This window comes from Vulpes vulpes, chromosome 15 (assembly GCF_048418805.1).
Source record: "Vulpes vulpes isolate BD-2025 chromosome 15, VulVul3, whole genome shotgun sequence".
In the NCBI taxonomy this organism is placed as follows: domain Eukaryota; kingdom Metazoa; phylum Chordata; class Mammalia; order Carnivora; family Canidae; genus Vulpes; species Vulpes vulpes.
Window position 1 is genome coordinate 2,768,889 of NC_132794.1, and position 15,781 is coordinate 2,784,669.

General features: G+C 61.1%; 1 long non-coding RNA gene across 1 annotated transcript in view; it reads right to left on the reverse strand.

The window, feature by feature from the left end:
- Window positions 1-3,206: 3,206 nt before the first annotated feature.
- The window catches only part of LOC140595694 (uncharacterized), a 41,858-nt gene continuing 29,283 nt past the window's right edge, over window positions 3,207-15,781 (reverse strand). The window contains exons 2-3 of the long non-coding RNA XR_011997506.1: window positions 13,983-14,204; window positions 3,207-7,484 (exon numbers count right to left, since the gene is read on the reverse strand). This is a non-coding gene — a long non-coding RNA (uncharacterized lncRNA). The remainder of the gene's footprint in view (window positions 7,485-13,982; window positions 14,205-15,781) is intronic.

Below are 15,781 nucleotides of genomic sequence, written 5' to 3' on the forward strand. Positions count from 1 at the left end.
ACCCATACCCTCCCCTCGATGCTCACCTGTAAGTGCAGGTGAGGGGCAGCCTGCCTCCCGGCCTGGACCTGCCGCATCCCGGGGCACTGGCCATCGTCGCAGGGCTGCGTCCCCGGCTCCTTGGAAATGTCCCCACAGAGTGGGCTTTGGCTGGAGGTGCTGCACCAGGAGCCGGCACCCAGGGCTGGCGTGGTCACCTGCTCCTGCTGCCCACAGCTCAGTGACCCTCAGGAATGTCCTCTTCTGTGCGTGGTAAACTGAGGTACAATCTGCGTACGATGAACCACACCCACGTAAACCGCAAATCCACGTGTCTGACAGATGTCTAAACCCACGCAGCCACCACCACGATCGAGATGTAGGATGCCTCCAGCACCCCTGAGTTTCCTGGTGGCCCTTTGCCATGGATTTCCTCCCACCCCCACCCTGCCCCCAGGAAACTTGCCCTTGCTGGGGGTGTGCACGTGCCTCTGCACGTGCTGTTCCCTTCACTCGAGGGCTCCTCCTCGGGTGGCTGCCTCCCCACCTCCCTCGGGTCTGTGTTCACATGCCACACTGCTCTCGGGGAGGCCCTCCCCTTCCCGGGTCACGAGGTCACCCCGCGTCCCCACACTCCATCTTTGCCTTATTTCCTGGCATCCCCGCTTCACACAACCTTGCCCCTGTGGGTGAGCTCTGGGTTTGCTGCCCGGAAGCAGCATTTCAGCTCGCCGCCTCCACCAGGCAGGCAGGCGGGAGGCTTGTGAGCACCCCAGGCAGCCGGTGCACACGCGTGAAAACAGACACGCGGAAGGAGCAGCTCAGAGTGCCATGCGGGTGCGGTGGGGTGGGGTGGGGACAGGGGAGGAGTTTGCATTTGCCAGCACCCAGCCTGGGTCCCGGGGCACATTCGACCTTCCCCAGGTAAGGGGCGCTCATCTGAAGAGCTGGACTCTGGAACCAGTCTGCTGGGGCTCAGACCCCAGCTGGGGGTGACCCACAGTGACCCACTTAGCCTCTCCACGCCTCAGTGTCCCCCTCGGTAAGATGGGTGTAGTAATAGCAGCCTCCTCGTGGGGCCGCATGAGCATCCGGGGGTCCCAGCTGCAAAGGCCCAAAAGCCCCTGGTGCATTGTCGTCGGCATTACACAAGCCAGGTGGGGAGGGGACATGAGACAGTGGGCGGGTGGCAGGAGGCTCAAGGGTCACCCAAGAGAGTGGGGAGGCTGGTGCCCCACAAACCCACCCCACCGGGACCCGAGTTGGTCAGTCGCACCCCTGCTCAGCGTGCTCACCCTTCCCCTCCCTGCCCTGCAGCCCCGAAAGGGGGCGTCCGCACAGGTGCGCGGAGGGGATCTGGATCAGCGGGCGACACAGGGCATCCCGGAGCAGAGACAGCAACCGCCAACGGACAGCGTCACCGTCCCGGAGCGGCCGGGTCGCCGAGCCGGCCTTCCTTCCACCGGGGACAGGCTTAGCCGGCCGCTGCTGCGCGACACAACCAGCCGCCTTCTCCGGCCAGAGGGAAACAAGCCGAATCGTCCCTGTCCCGACGGCCCCGAGGATCCCCGGGGACAGAAGCCAGTCTGTTTCATCAGGAGCTTAACCGGAGATTTCCCCTCCGGCCCTTTGAGCACATTTCAGCGTCGGTCTATTTTTACAGGGGTTACGTAACCGTCCTCTCCCATTCATTGATGGTAAATGCTTCCCTATGAATGGTATTTCTATTTAGGGCAGAGTCGACTCCCGTCCTGCCAGGAATAAGGGCTCGGCTCCCCTCTCAAGGGCCAAGGCCTTGGGGGTGTCCAGGGAGTAAAGCCACGCCAACGAGAAGCGGGATCGGGTGGAAAGGGCCGGCCTGGAGGTCACTTGTCCGGGCCCCCAGCTCCACCCCGGCCGTGCTCCTTCTGCCCCTGCCTGTGGACAGCGGTGTGGACGGAGGCCAGCGGTCAGGCGCTCCCCGCCCGGGCCCGGGGGTCGGGGTGCTTGGTGCCTCTCGGCCCACGTCGCAGCCACGGCACCGGGCCGCCCTTCCCGGTCAAGATACATTTTTCATAACCACCTTTATGTGCAGGAGCCTGAGTGTAAACGTGAGGCTCGGGTCAGGCAGGGAGCAGGCATCTGTGCCCCAAGACCCCAAGAGATGTCACCAGTTGCGTTCACACTCGTGCGTGACGTTGGTCCCAGGCAGTTCTGGAACACGTGAGGCTCCACGTGACGACCCCGCTGACCCACGGTAGCCCCGCACGCCACACCCCTGGAGACCACTCCCTGGCCCGGCCTGGCGATCGCTCCACTTCCAGAATGGCTGGAAACTGGGCGGCGCGGACCCTAAGCCTTGGACACGGGTCTCCTCTCCCAGGACGGTTCTCTGAGGACCCGGCAAGCTGTCGCACGAGCCGAGGCTGCGCCACGTCCGTGGACGATGCCGGGGGTTGAGGGCTGCGGTCGGCTCAGCCGCCCACCCCCGTGGAAGGACATCACCTCTGGGGTGCTTCCAGGTTAGGGCGATTGTGAGCACCGTGTGCGCTGTTTGGGTGAACACGGCCCTCAGGCCTCCTGGAGAAAGGCCGACGTTGGTTTCGTAAGAAACCCGGGGAGGCTTGTCCAGAGAGGCCGCACCCTGTCCCCTCCCACCGGCCGTGCGCCCACGGCCCCCACACCTGGTGTGCTCGCCGCCGTGGGCCTGCCACTCCGACGGCGAACCCCGCCCCCCCGCAGTACCCGCTTCAGGGGCCGAGCCCTGCTCGCCCTCTGCAGACCCTCTGCGGCCGCCCACGCCTTCCACCCGCGCCTTCCACCCACGCCCTGACCCGTTTGCTTTGACGGTGGAGACTTCTCGGCGTGGCCTCGGCCCTAATCCTCCATGGGACGCGCAGTCTGCAAACACCGCGTCGCTGTCTGTAACTTGCCTTTTCCAGCCTCCACACGAGATCTTTCCCAGAGCAGAAGTTTTTCATCTTAATGAAGTCTGGCGTAGAATCTTCCCTCTGACGGATGTGCTTTTGCTGTGGCAAGTCTAAAAAACGCTTCGCCGTAGATCGTGACGCCCTTCTATTTTTTCCTGGAAGTTTTATGGTATCGTGTTCAACAGGTAACCTGCGATCCATTTGGAATTAGTGTTCGTATCAGGTGTGAGACTTTGGACAAGGTGCATACGTGGTAGGGTCAGGTGCCTTCTGGGTTTTGAGCCTGTGAACATAGCACTCAGATGTGAGAAGATCCACTTTTCTTTTTTTTTTTTAAGATTTTATTTATTTATTCATAAGAGACACAGAAAGAGAGAGAAAGAGAGGGAGAGAGACAGGCAGAGGGAGAAGCAGGATCCCTGAGGGGATTGGGATGTGGGACTCGATCCCAGGACCCCGGGGTCAGGCCCTGAGCTGAAGGCAGACGCTCAACCACTGAGCCACCGGGTGCCCCAAATCAACGTTTTTAATTAATAAAGCCGGCGCAGAGGGATGTTCTCTTCTTTTCCTTGAATGGCTGCCAGGTAGGAGGGAGTTCTCAGGGAAGCAGCACCCAAGATGATTCGAGCACAATCGCAAATGTGGTTCCCGTCTTTAGCTAAGGCAGGTCGCCAAAGGGAGGAGGGGTGAGAGCATTTTTCGCGGACTGTGGCCTGACCCAGAAGCTGTTTGGAGACTTGGTCCCTTCCAGCCAAGACATGTTAGGGGACGGGAGCCCCTGACTGCAGCGTGCAGACACCACTGGCTTTCCTGCTGGGACAGGGTGGCGGTTTCCACCCCCGAGCACCCCATCGGGGCACAGAGGCTCATGGTCTCACCGGCTACCCGGTTCACAGCCGAGGTGGCCACGCCGGGCAGGCTCCCCGGGGCGTCTGAGTCCTTGGGCTGACAGCTCCACTCCCAAATCAAAATGAGGGAATGGCCGGCTGCTGAGCCGAGGCTTTGGGGCAGCTCCGTTCCATACTGCCAGGACCTTGGCCACTATTCTATCCTCCCGGTCAGGCGACTAAGCAAACAAGAATCATTAAGCAATTGCATCCCCTGAGCTTCTTTGGGTGGTTTTACCACTTTTGAAGTCCAAACATAGGGAAGAAAGGGACAGCCTTTACTCTCTTTGTGTGCTCAAGGTGGCTCAGCCGTGTCCCAGGAAGTCCAGAAAAACTAAAATACAGGTGTTAGCACAGCCTCGCTCGTCAAGGTGCGCTCAGTCTGCCCGATAGATACTTGCTGTCTACAGAGTGACACTGCGCCAAACACGGGCCAGGCGGGCTCGGCGCCTCTGCTCCCAGCGAAGGGGCCACCACCCCTAGGACGTACCGCCTGGGCCTGAACCACTGAGCCGGGATCTGCAGGAGAGCTTTCCAAGGCCCAATGGCCAGGCTGTGCCCCAGACACGTCAACCCGATCTGCAGGTGCCCCGTGTGCAGCAGGCCTGCCAGCCACGGCTCGGGGGTCCCAGGAAGGCAAGGTCACAGGGGACACGTGAGAATGCGCTCAGCCCAGCAGGAGGACACCGGGGTGCAGGGGGCGAGCCAAGTATGGAAACAAGCACAAAGATGAAAATGCCCGGGTCCGTTTCCTGGGGGCTTCCAGAACAAAGGGCTTGCCACAATAAGAATTTCTTCTCTCTCAGTTCTGGAGGCCGGAAGTCTGACATCCAGGTATTAGCCACAGCCGTGCTCCCTCCGGAGACTCTGGGGGACACCCCCTCCTGCCTCTTCCAGCTCCTGGCGGCCCCTGGTGACCCCGGCTGTGACCCCATCTCTCTCTGCTCTCCTCTTGCCTCCTTCTCTAACGGCACCTGTGACGGTACGTAGGGCCCACCTGTTAATCCCCATAGACTCCTCCTGCCCCCCAAGATCCTTAACGTGATCCTGCCTTCTGCTGCATAAGGTATTAAATAGTTCTGGGTGGGAGGACGTGGACGCGGGGACACAGCCCCCTACAGTTCTCACGCTGCTCCTCGGGGGGCACCAGCAGGACCGCTGTGCCTGGTGCAAGAGTCCAGCCGGCCAGCTCACCGGGGGCACAACTGCTGGCCCGGGAACTCGGCAGCTTGGTCAGCAGCAGGAAGACAGAGGGATGGGTGCCCCCTGGGGCCGGGCAGGGGCTCCCCTCTGCCAGGAAGCCTCGGAGCTTCCCATCAGGACTGAAGGGAGACGAGAGGCCCCTGGCGCCTGGAAGCTTGACCCCGTGAGCCACATGCATCATGAAGTGATGTGTTTCGTAAACCCTGTGACTTTATTTTGAATAGCACGACTACGTGGCATTTCATTGTTATGTGCTAAAAGCTAATTCGTTAAATGTAAACACGATGTGCCACAGCTTCTGAAACCCCGTTTTGGCTTCTCACATACGTATACGTGCACTAGGGGCCCCGAAAGCGGGGGCGTCACCTCTGAGAGGCCCGGCCAGACTCCACCCCAAGGGCTCTGCTTCCGTCACTGAAGGAATACAAGGCCCAGGGGAGGACAGCCCCCTCACGAAGATGACGAAGCTGGAGCCTCCCGTTTCCTGGCAGCCGGGGGGCCGGCCACCTCGGCTCTGCTGGCACCCGCCTTATCTTCCTCCCGCGCACGCAGCGTCTACGCCGCCGTGGAGCACTCACGGGGAGGAGCCGGGAAAGCCGGGCCCCTACACTTGGGGGACGGGTGGTTCAGGGGAGCACAGGCCTTACAGGGTGCATCCATCCCGACCCTTCCTCCAGCTCCAGGCCCCCTGTCACCGCAGGTGGCGCCTCGCCTCCAGAGCGCCTTTTTGCACACGACGACCCCGGGGTGAGCCGGGTGCAGAGATCTCTCCCTCTCTTGAGAAGCTCGGTGTGGGAACGGATGTGGAACAGGGGGTCAAGCACGCAGTCACCAGGACACGGGGTCTCCGCCTCGGCTCCCGCCTCCCTGGGTCCCTCGGAGTCCTGCCCTCCCACACGCAGCAGGTGCTGGCCGATGCCTCCTCGCCAGGCATCTCTGAGAGGTTCCCCCAAAGTCAAAAGGATGCTCGTTCAAGGGTGTCAGGAGTGTGTTTACGGGGCCATGCAGGTAACGGGCGTCTCTATGAACTTCTTCCATTTGCGACAAAAAATGAAGCCCCTACCTGTCCCGGCAGTGGACCTGAGCTCCTGCAAAGCCTCTCACGTGAGGTGAGATTCTGGTGGCAGGTGCCCTGCTCCCCGCCCTCCCATCCACTTACTGGTGGGGAGGAACCCGGGCCTGCCCCCAGCTAACCCCTCTCCCCCCAGGAGGGGTGAGGTTCAAGACCCAAGGTCGGGCCACCCTGGGGGCTGTGGCCTGAATCTGTCATCCTGGGTGCTGGCCGACAATGTGGGGCCGAGAGGGATGGTGGTCGGCACCCAAGGGTCTTCAGGAGACCCTCAACACGGCTTCTCATCCCCACCAGCTACAAGCAGGGGTCCTCGCGGGGGCCTCATGATGCCCTGGGGCCCCTGAGCACAATGGCCCACAGAGCCCTCCCCTGCTCCAAATTCACAAAACTGGAAGAGACCCCCGAGGCTCCAGAAGCGCAAAGGCAAAGCCTCTTCTCTCCCTCCATCCCTCCCTCCGTCCCTCTGGCCCTCATTTCCTCCACTGGATCTCCAGCCCCAGAGGGTGGGAGGCAGCCGAGGGCCTGGACGAGAGCCAACGCCGCAGGGCTATCGGGCAGGCCCAAGGCCACCCACCTGCCAAGGCCTGATCCACCAGACCTTTGCGTCTCCCCCCAAAGGGAGAGTGAAGGTGACTCCTTCCAGCTCAAAAGATGTGGCTCCCTGGGGCTGAAAGAAAGCAGTGAGGGTGGGAAAGGAAGAGGTGAGCAAGCCAGGGCCAGAGAGGAAGTTTCTGGGTGCAGCAATCAGACCCAAGCGGCATCTCAGGCCACCACAGGCCCACCCGTCCGCAGATCCGGGCCCCCGCTGGACCCTGATGGGGCATTTCCCACCAACTCAGCTCTAAGCCCTTCCCGGGCCCTGGCGCTGCACACGCACGATGACAGCCAGAGGCAAGCCTTTACCCTCCAGATATTCACCGAGCGCCAAGCTCGTGTCCAACAGCATTTGCGGTGTCAGGGCTTCCGCAGTAATCCCAGCGCCAGGGTGCAGCACCCCGCACGTTCCAGCACAGTGACGGGGCGGCCGCGCCAGGACCGGAACCCAGGAGTCCAGCTGCTCGGGACCCAGTGACTCCAGAAGGCAGGTTGTGCAAGGGGCAGCGCAGGCCCATCGGGACCTTGGAGATCGGTGACAGCTGCGGCATCCCGTGGCCAGAACCGACAAGCAGGGCCTGAGCTGCGCGTGGCCTGCGCCACCCACCTGGCTTCGCCTCATCGCGTGGGCACCTCATCACCTCACGTGGGCATAAGCAGCAGAAAGTGGGCACAGCCCCACCAGGTGAGCTGAGAGAGAGACTTTCATTACACATATCGTTACAATTGTGGTAGTGATTATTGTCGCTAATCCCATAGGTCTGCATGTATAGGAGGAAACAATATATCCAGAGCTTGGTACTATGGTTTCAGGCATCCACGGGCGGTCTTGGGGCCAATCTGGAAGAAGCATCGACAAAAAAAAAAAAAAAAACTTTGCAAAGTAAAAACTAAAGTGAATAAAGCAGCTCTCAGCTCCAGGCTGGGCAGGAAGAGATGGGGCTCAGCTGGAGACCCCACCTTAGAGAACCAAAGGAACCCCTTAGGGACCAGCTTATGTCCCCTGGGCCAGGACTCGGCCTCAAGAGCCCCATGAGCAAAAAGGGAGACAGAAAAAGCAAATAATTGGTGTCAGCTCCTGCAGCTGGTGCTGGCAAGGCAAGAGGCTCAGATGGGGCTTTGGGGCCCCACCCACCACGTCCACCCACTGAAACACCCCGAATGCAAAGCCGTCTCTGCTGGCAGCTCACCTGGGGAGCCCCCGAGGCTCCGACACACAGGCGGGCTCCTCAGCAGCTGGGCCACAGTTTGGCTTCCCCGGCTCTGCTTTCTAGTATTCTCTGAGGTAGAGCCCGTCCTCGATACTCACAGCAGGGGCCTCTGTGAGGTGGCTGCCGGGCCCGAACTCGAGAACCCTGAACCGCTGCTCCCCGGGAAGGGCAGCTCCGTGCAGAAAGTCCCCGGTCGCATCGTCATCAGTGGACCCCTACGTGACCTTGTTCGATGGGCACTTCTGCTTAAGGACCCCCTACTTCACACGCTACGCTGAACTCCCGGCCGACGGCCCCGTCACTCACCCCTGACGGAGGCTTAGCTACACCCGGATTTTCTAGGTGAGGCCCTTCCTACTCTGTAGGAAGCAAAAATGCTAGAAACGCAGGACTAGCTACACCAAATAGGACGCTTGCTCACAGTGGCCTGAAGAAGGCCGAGCATCACTCGTTCGACCTTGGAACGTGCACATCCAACTTGCCACCTCCCTGCGAATGTCCGAGGATGTCCACAAAAGCTCCAAGTAGTGACGCTCGGGCGACAAATGACTTTAGCACATAAGAGAATTCACAAATACGGAATCCTCAAATCATGAGACGCAGCCCCCTGATCTTGATCCCGGAGTGAGCCTCAACCTTCAAATGTCCTTGTGCGGAGCAGGGCCGGAGGGTCGCACCTGGACCCGGGAGGCGCGCACACAGCCCCTCCAAGCTCCGGGAAGACACGGGGCTCCCCTCTTGACTCCTGGGTGGGAGTCGTCCTGGGCTGGGTCTTCTAGGTACCAGCACCTCTGTGCAGGAGGGGGATGAGGATGGGCCCTGGGGCCGGCTCACCTGGGGGCTCCTCCCCCCACCACGTCCCCACAGGGTGCAGAGGCCTGGGGTGAAGCCGCGGGGGCGGCTCGGGTTTGCAGCCACACTGTGGGCGCAGAGGCTGTGGGAATCTGCATGGGAATGAGTAGAGAAGCATCTTCCGAGAGCCCTGTCTCTCCCAAACCGCAAATCTAAACCGATTTTTAGGAAAACGCTTTGCTTCCGATAGACAAAACCAGCCCGTGAGGGGGCCGGCCTACCCTACCTCTGAATTTAACAAAAGTGATGAAATTAGCCCAACGCGCCTGGCCTGGCCTGGGGGGAATGAGCAGCCTCCAGTCTGAGCGGTGAGCGGGGGTGTTTCTCAGACGGCGGGAAGGGGCCAGCAGGGTCGGACCCTCGGCGACCCCGGGAGTGCGTTCTGGAGAGATCTCCGGAGAGCCCACGGCTGTCAGCAGGACCCTGCGTGGGCCATCCCGCACTGCGGTGGACGCGGGGGACAGCCCCGGGTGTCCCCTAGGCAGTGGGACCCCGGGTCGGACCCACAGGGCAGGGTCTGTCCAACACAGTGGAGCATCTAGAAGAACCGGGATGGGCACGAGTGGGGGATGAGGGTGGGCTCACACTGGCACCGGGACCACCAGGGCGGCCGCGAAGGCTGCAGAGAAAAGCCGTGGCCGTGCCCCACGGCAGAGGGTCCTGGGGTCATTTTTAAAACTAAAACCGGGGATCCCTGGGTGGCGCAGCGGTTTGGCGCCTGCCTTTGGCCCAAGGCGCGATCCTGGAGACCCGGGATCGAATCCCACGTCGGGCTCCCGGTGCATGGAGCCTGCTTCTCCCTCTGCCTGTGTCTCTGCCTCTCTCTCTCTCTCTCACTGTGTGCCTATCATAAATAAATAAAAATTTAAAAAAAAAAAAAAAACTAAAACCGTTGGACCTTCGTGGTTGTTTTGGGCTTAGTGCGTTCGTTCTGTGTGACGCTCTGCTCCCGACGTCCCTCGGGCCGTCCTTTGATGACCGTGTGCCCGACAACCCCAAGGGCCGAGGCGACCAGCTGGCAGAGGGAGGCGCCCTCCCTCCCAACTCAGTCGGATAGACACCCGTGGGTTTTGCTGGCACGTTTCTTCACTTTGCAGCCCCTTTGCCACAAGCAGAAAAAGACGCCTCGCTCACGTCTGTCACATTCCAAACCGCGAGCATCCGAGCATCCGAGCATCCGTCTGGACGGGGCGGGTCCCAACCGGGCTGCGGGCTCCCCTCCCCGGGGAGGGGGGGGGACTTCCAGGAAGCCGGGAGCGCTCAGACGCCTGCTCGGCCAGCAGGCACCCAGGGGAGGCCAAGCGGCCACCAACCGGAGGGTAATTACGAGGCCATCTGCCCGAGGGGGACGTGCTGGCAGTTCCAGGAAATCTCTGCATAAATGACAACTTCTGAGAAGGGGGAGATGGCCCGGTTTCCTTCCAGTGAATCCAAACTGCGAGCCTTCAGGCCCACACAGCTGCTTTCCCCAAACAGGACTGGGGTGGCTCTTCAGGCTGCTTTCCCACCAGCCGCCCTCAAAGCGACCTGCGGGACGGGGTCTGGAGGCCAGCAGGGACACCTGGCCTCGGGGAGGCGCAGGCGACTGGTTGGAGCAGGGGCATCCCAGGACCACGGGTGACGTTTGTCCCTCGGCCCGCCTCTGGGAGCCGTGCCCCGGCCTCCCTGGCTGTGCCCTCCATCTGTCCCCTCCAGTGTCGAGGGGCATGGGCCCGGGGCAGGGGAGACTGAGAGGCCAGTGGCTCTGGGTGGCGGGGGCAGTTGCTGCTGCGGAGAGGGGGGACCTGCCCTCTCATCTCTGGGGAGAGCTGCCTGTACCTTCCAGCTCTCCGTCATGACGTGGACCCAGACGGACCCACACAGGGAGCACCTGGGGAGCTGAGCCGCTCCTGGGGTCCTGTCCCCTGGGGTCTGGCTGCGTGTGACTCATGCCAGCACTGCACCATCGAGGACACCGAGCCCCTGGCAGGGGGAGGCAGGGGCCCTGAGGCCCGGTCGGTCAGCATCTCTTGGGGGCCTCCCGACGGTGGGACTGCCTGTGGGGCCACAGGGAGGAGGCACCCTGAACCAGCCAGGAGTCTCCACTTTCCTTGCTCACAGACGTTGTGCTCATTTGCTTTTGGAACCAGCAGAGTGGAAGGAGCGGGACACGAGGGGAAGCCGGTCGTGCCGGACGAAAGTCCACTCAGGCGTTCGTGCCTTTATTCCTGCGTGTCTTGGAAGTCTCAGGGGTCTGCCGACGTTGCCGGGTCAGCGGTGCTGTCCGTGATACCTCGCGGGCCACTGGGGCCCCGGGGGAGACCAGGACAGTACCCACTCCTCCATCACCCTCAGGGGTGGCCCTGATGACCTGAGGCCCACCGAAGCTGGCACTCGCCTTTCCGTCCATATACTGCCACCAGCTCCCCTAAGGACGGCCATGCCTGCCCAGGGGTCCTTGGCCTTTCAGACCCCCCTGGCTGTCTCCCAAGTCCTAGGGTCCAGAGCAAGCTGGGAGAGAGTCAGCCACTGTCTCCCAAGCCTCGCGCCGGCCCCCAGACAGTGGAGCCCACATACTGCCCTGGGCCCCCAGCCCGAGACTTCGCCCCCAGCCAGGGAGGTGTCCACGGAGCCCCCTCCCATCCTCGTTAGCAGGTGACCCAGGTGAAGGTCCTCACGGGGGGAGGCCCGCAGAGGCCAGATCGAGCTGGGGGGGCCTGTCCGGGTGAACCTACATGGTTCCCTGGCGCCCACAAACCCCACAGCAGTCACTGAGCTGCTGGTTCCGTGACCAGGAAAGAGCGGGGTCTCTGGGAGGCCTGCGGCTGAGCGAGGGATCACCCACAAACGGTTGGCCAGCCAAGCCGGATCGGCAAGGGTCACCCGAGCCGGCCTCCCGCCTGCTGCCCTCACTGGTTCCTGGAACAGGGGCGAGGTGCCACGTAGCAGGAAATGATTCTGATGAGCAGAAACATCCATCAGACGGGAACAGAGGTGGGAGATGAGTTTCCAGCCTGGAGCCAGAGTGACCAAAGGTGAAGGGAAACAGCGGATCTAAGGCCTGTAATGTTTTAAAAACAAAAGTGCACAATATAAAGGCCATGCCCCTTGGGATCGCCGGTTCATTCTCTGGAATCCGGGCCAGCCCTGGTTTCCTCAACAAGGCGCGGAGCTCGCCAGGCCGAGGCGTCTGCAGCCCAAGCACCCTGCACCTTCCACCCGACGCCCTCCTCCGGAACTTGCTGCCCTGGGGGGCCTCGGTCTCGGGGGGCTCCTCGCACAGGCCCTGCTGTGAGCCCCAGTGCAGAGAGAGAAGCCAGACAGCAGAGGGAAGTAAAATGGGGGGAGTCGTTAGAAGAGCTCAGTACTGGCCGCCTTCGCCGTCCTGTCTCAGCAAATGAGTCTGGTAAACTGGCCTTGGAAAACGGAGTCGGAAGCAAAGGTTTTTAAAGTAACGTCAGCCTTAGGGTGAGGTCAGGGGTCATATGCAAGAGAGGGGGGCCCCTAAGGCACAAGTCGTGCTGCTGTAACAAAGGGACCCCAAACACAGGAGCACAAGCAGGACAGCTTCAGTCACACACCCCGTGTGACTCCAGGGCACGTGGCACCCAGAATCCTTCCGTCAGCCGCTCTGCTACCCGCACAGCCCAGGATGGCTGCTCCAGCTCCCGCCTTCTCATCTTCGTTCCAGGCTGTTTGAAGGGGCAAAGGGGAGGGGAGGCAGGGACCCATCCGGACTTGAACTCCTGCCTGCGGCTCACGGTCCACCAGGGAAGGCGGGAAGGTGCATCCAGAAAGGGAGGCCAGACACTGGGTCCACTAGGAAGCTCCGCCGTCCCTGCCTGAGGAGAGCTGGTTCCCGCGCTGCTGGGCCCATGTTGGCTCTGGAACGGCTGCACACTCACGCCCGAGCCTCCTTATGTGCCAAGACGTAAGTAATTCCTTTCTGCTGCTTAATTGATCTCACTCCACAGAGATGATCACCCTCCACTAGAAGGGAAGAAACCTGAATGGTCGGCTCTGGAAGGCTGCTGGCCTGGAAGGGGTCACATGCAGACTCTCCCCGCAAACCCCAGCCCCACGGTAGCCCGTGAGGGAGCAGGGGCTCCAGCTGCTCCCCGCCATGCAACCCCCCGACACGACTGGAGGTCACAGCTCGAGGTGGCTGGTGGGGGTCCTCCGGGAACCTGCACACCCAAGCCCTCTGCAGACCCCGCTCCCCACAGACATGTCACCATAAGCAGCTGCCTGGGAGAGGGGGTCCCCCGAAGGCACCTAACCAGCAGCCCCCGCAAGGAAACCTGGGGCCGTCCCTGCAAAGCCCTCAGCAACCCTCACCTGGCACCTTGTGGGAACTCATGGTTTTCTTTCACTCACAAGATGAAGTAGAAACTGTAGCTGAGGGACGCCCAGGTGGCTCAGCCTTTGGCCCAGGGTGTGACCCCAGGGTCCCAAGATCGAGTCCCCCATCGGGCTCCCCTCAGGGAGCCTGCTTCTCCCTCTGCCTGTGTCTCTGCCTCTCTCTGTGTCTTTCATGAATAAATAAATAAATCTTTAAAAAGAGAAAAAAGAAACTATAGCTGAGCAAACCTCACCATGGATCTCTGAGAGGCTCCTCCCCTCCGAGAAACCTCCTCCACGGGGTCCCTGCACTCAGCGTCACTATCCTGGCCACGGCCCCCACATGGCCCTCTGCTGCAGCAAATGGGATCGTCTGCAAATGGCCAGGGAGGCCTTGCAGCAGGGACACCTGCCCTAGAATGTCCTCCCATCACGAGGCTTCCTGTCACAGGCAGCCAGGGCCTCAGGAGCCTTGGATGCCAGAAATGGGGAGGGGGCAGGCTGGTCCTGGCAGCCCCCAAGAAGCAAATCTGAGCACCACAGGAGGAGGCAGGAGGCCAGGGCTGCAGCTGGGTCTCCAGGAGACCAGCCAGGCGCCCACCTTGCAGGACGCCTCATTGTCCCCAGAACCTACTCTGAGCAGCCCCCAATGGCCCCCCCAAACTAAGCCCATGAGCCTGTCCCCTCTAAGCAGATTTACTGGCCATGTCTGCAGGGAAATGAATGGGGCCCTGACAAGTAACACACCCAGGGCAAGGCTTCCTGAATCTTCCAAAGTCCACCAAGGGAGCCCCAGTCCTAGAGGTCCAGGGAGGTGCCTTCCTCACCTACGAAGACCAGGGAATCAGTCTGGTCAGCAGGAGCGGAGAGCAGTCGGACGAAGGAGCTGTACCGTGGGTTCTGGGGACGGGGATTGCCACCCACCCAGCATCCCTGCCAACCCCGCCTTCCTGACCTTGGCTCCAACGGGGGGCAGCAGAGCCGTCGGGGAGCAGTAGGTGGCCACTGCCACAGGCCACAGCAGGGTGATCAGCACGGTGGGCTCACCCCCTCCCGGAGCTGGGTGCTGGGTCTTCGCTCAGTCGTCCCAACAGCTGGCGTGGCAGGAAACACTCTCCCCACTTGGAGGTGACACCGCAGAAGCAAGGGCGTGGGGGCTGGTGGGGAGCTCGGGCAACTGTACAAGGGGCAGGAAAAGAGAAACACGGCCAGCTTTCCACAGTGGCACCTAATTTCCTCCCCTCCCCCCCTCATTGACCTGAACTGTCTTTCCCTGAATCTTGTAAACCAGCAGGTCTCCTTTTCCCCAGAGGCCACGCCCACCCCACCGTGTGCTGCTGCACAGGTTCCCTCCACCTCGATTCCCCTTGATGGGGGTGCTGGGTGCTGTTTTCCACCACAGGCCCTCAGAAGGCTTGTGAGCTGCTCCCTGCCCACCCCACCCCTGTAGGCGTGACACAGAATGGGGGCAAAGGACACTCGGTGTCCCAGCAAGCTCCCTCCTGGGGACAGATGCAAACACCTGTGCATGGCAAGCCCATCAGCGAGTGTGAGGGGATGCACCCAGAAAGCAGCCCCAATGTGACTGTGTGCTCCATGCACCCAGGGGCAGCAGGACAGCAGAGCCTGGCAGGCAAAGCCTTTGGTGTGGCTGTGGATGCCGGTCAGCTGGGTGCTTATGCACAGTCCACCTGAGCCAACCCTGTCTGCCCTGGGGAGCCCCCGGACCACAGCAGAGGAGCACGCTGGGTGAGACCTCTAACATGCACCCACCCTGGCCAGACTCACACCGGGGAACACAGAGCAGCTGGTGTGAGACCCCACGGGGGCCAACGTGTGGCCTTTGTCAGGCAGCTGTCCACTCGCTCACCGACAGTTTGACCACATGCCTTCCATGTGTTGGTGGTGAGATTTCATCTGAGCAAGGAAAGACGCCCCCCACCCCCATTAGAAGTTCTTTTGGGAGCAATTGGCATCACCCTGTAGTGTAATATCCTCATTTTGTAGGGGAAATTGTTTTTCTTGTAATTCAGGGACCCCAGGGTATGCTGAATGAACACCGGGCTTTCCTCCTTCCGCATGCACGTATATTTTATGAACAACAGGGCACGCGGCAGGCCCGGACAAATGGATCTGTGAATAAGGATCTGAGGAGTGAAAGCTCTTAACTGGGAGAAATATTAACGGGGAAGAGGTTTGCATTGATTGGGAAGCCACTGGAGGCTGCGCAAGATTTGACTTTCTCCGGGTGGGTATTGACTTTCGTTTTCTTCTTATGATAACTGCTAAGAACCCACTGCCTCTGCCTTCTCACAGAGATGGCTTTTCCGTCAATACATTTGGTGCCTTTGATCTTTTTTTCCCCTTTCAGGGAAGAGCTGTTTTTTCCCTTGGCTGGTGGCAGGTGCCGGGTTAAGACTTTGATCCATGGCCTGTTCCCACCCCTGCCCCTGCCAGAGGCAGATTAACTTAGTGGTGGGGCTGAGAAACCACATGTGCGTGATGGCAGTGCTGGCCAAATCACTAAGCCTCCTTCCGTTAATTGAATAAACACTACTGAGCACCTCCCCACACCCAGCCCCAGAGCCAAGAGAAGGAACACCTGGCCCCGGAGTGCTCACAGGGGAATGGGGCACATCCGTCCCTGCCTCATGGCCCGGGGTGGGAGACGTGCTGCTCAAGCACCAGGACAGGGCTGGCCACACAAGCCAGACCATCTAATCTCACACATGAGGACAGGAAGAGTAGGGGAGC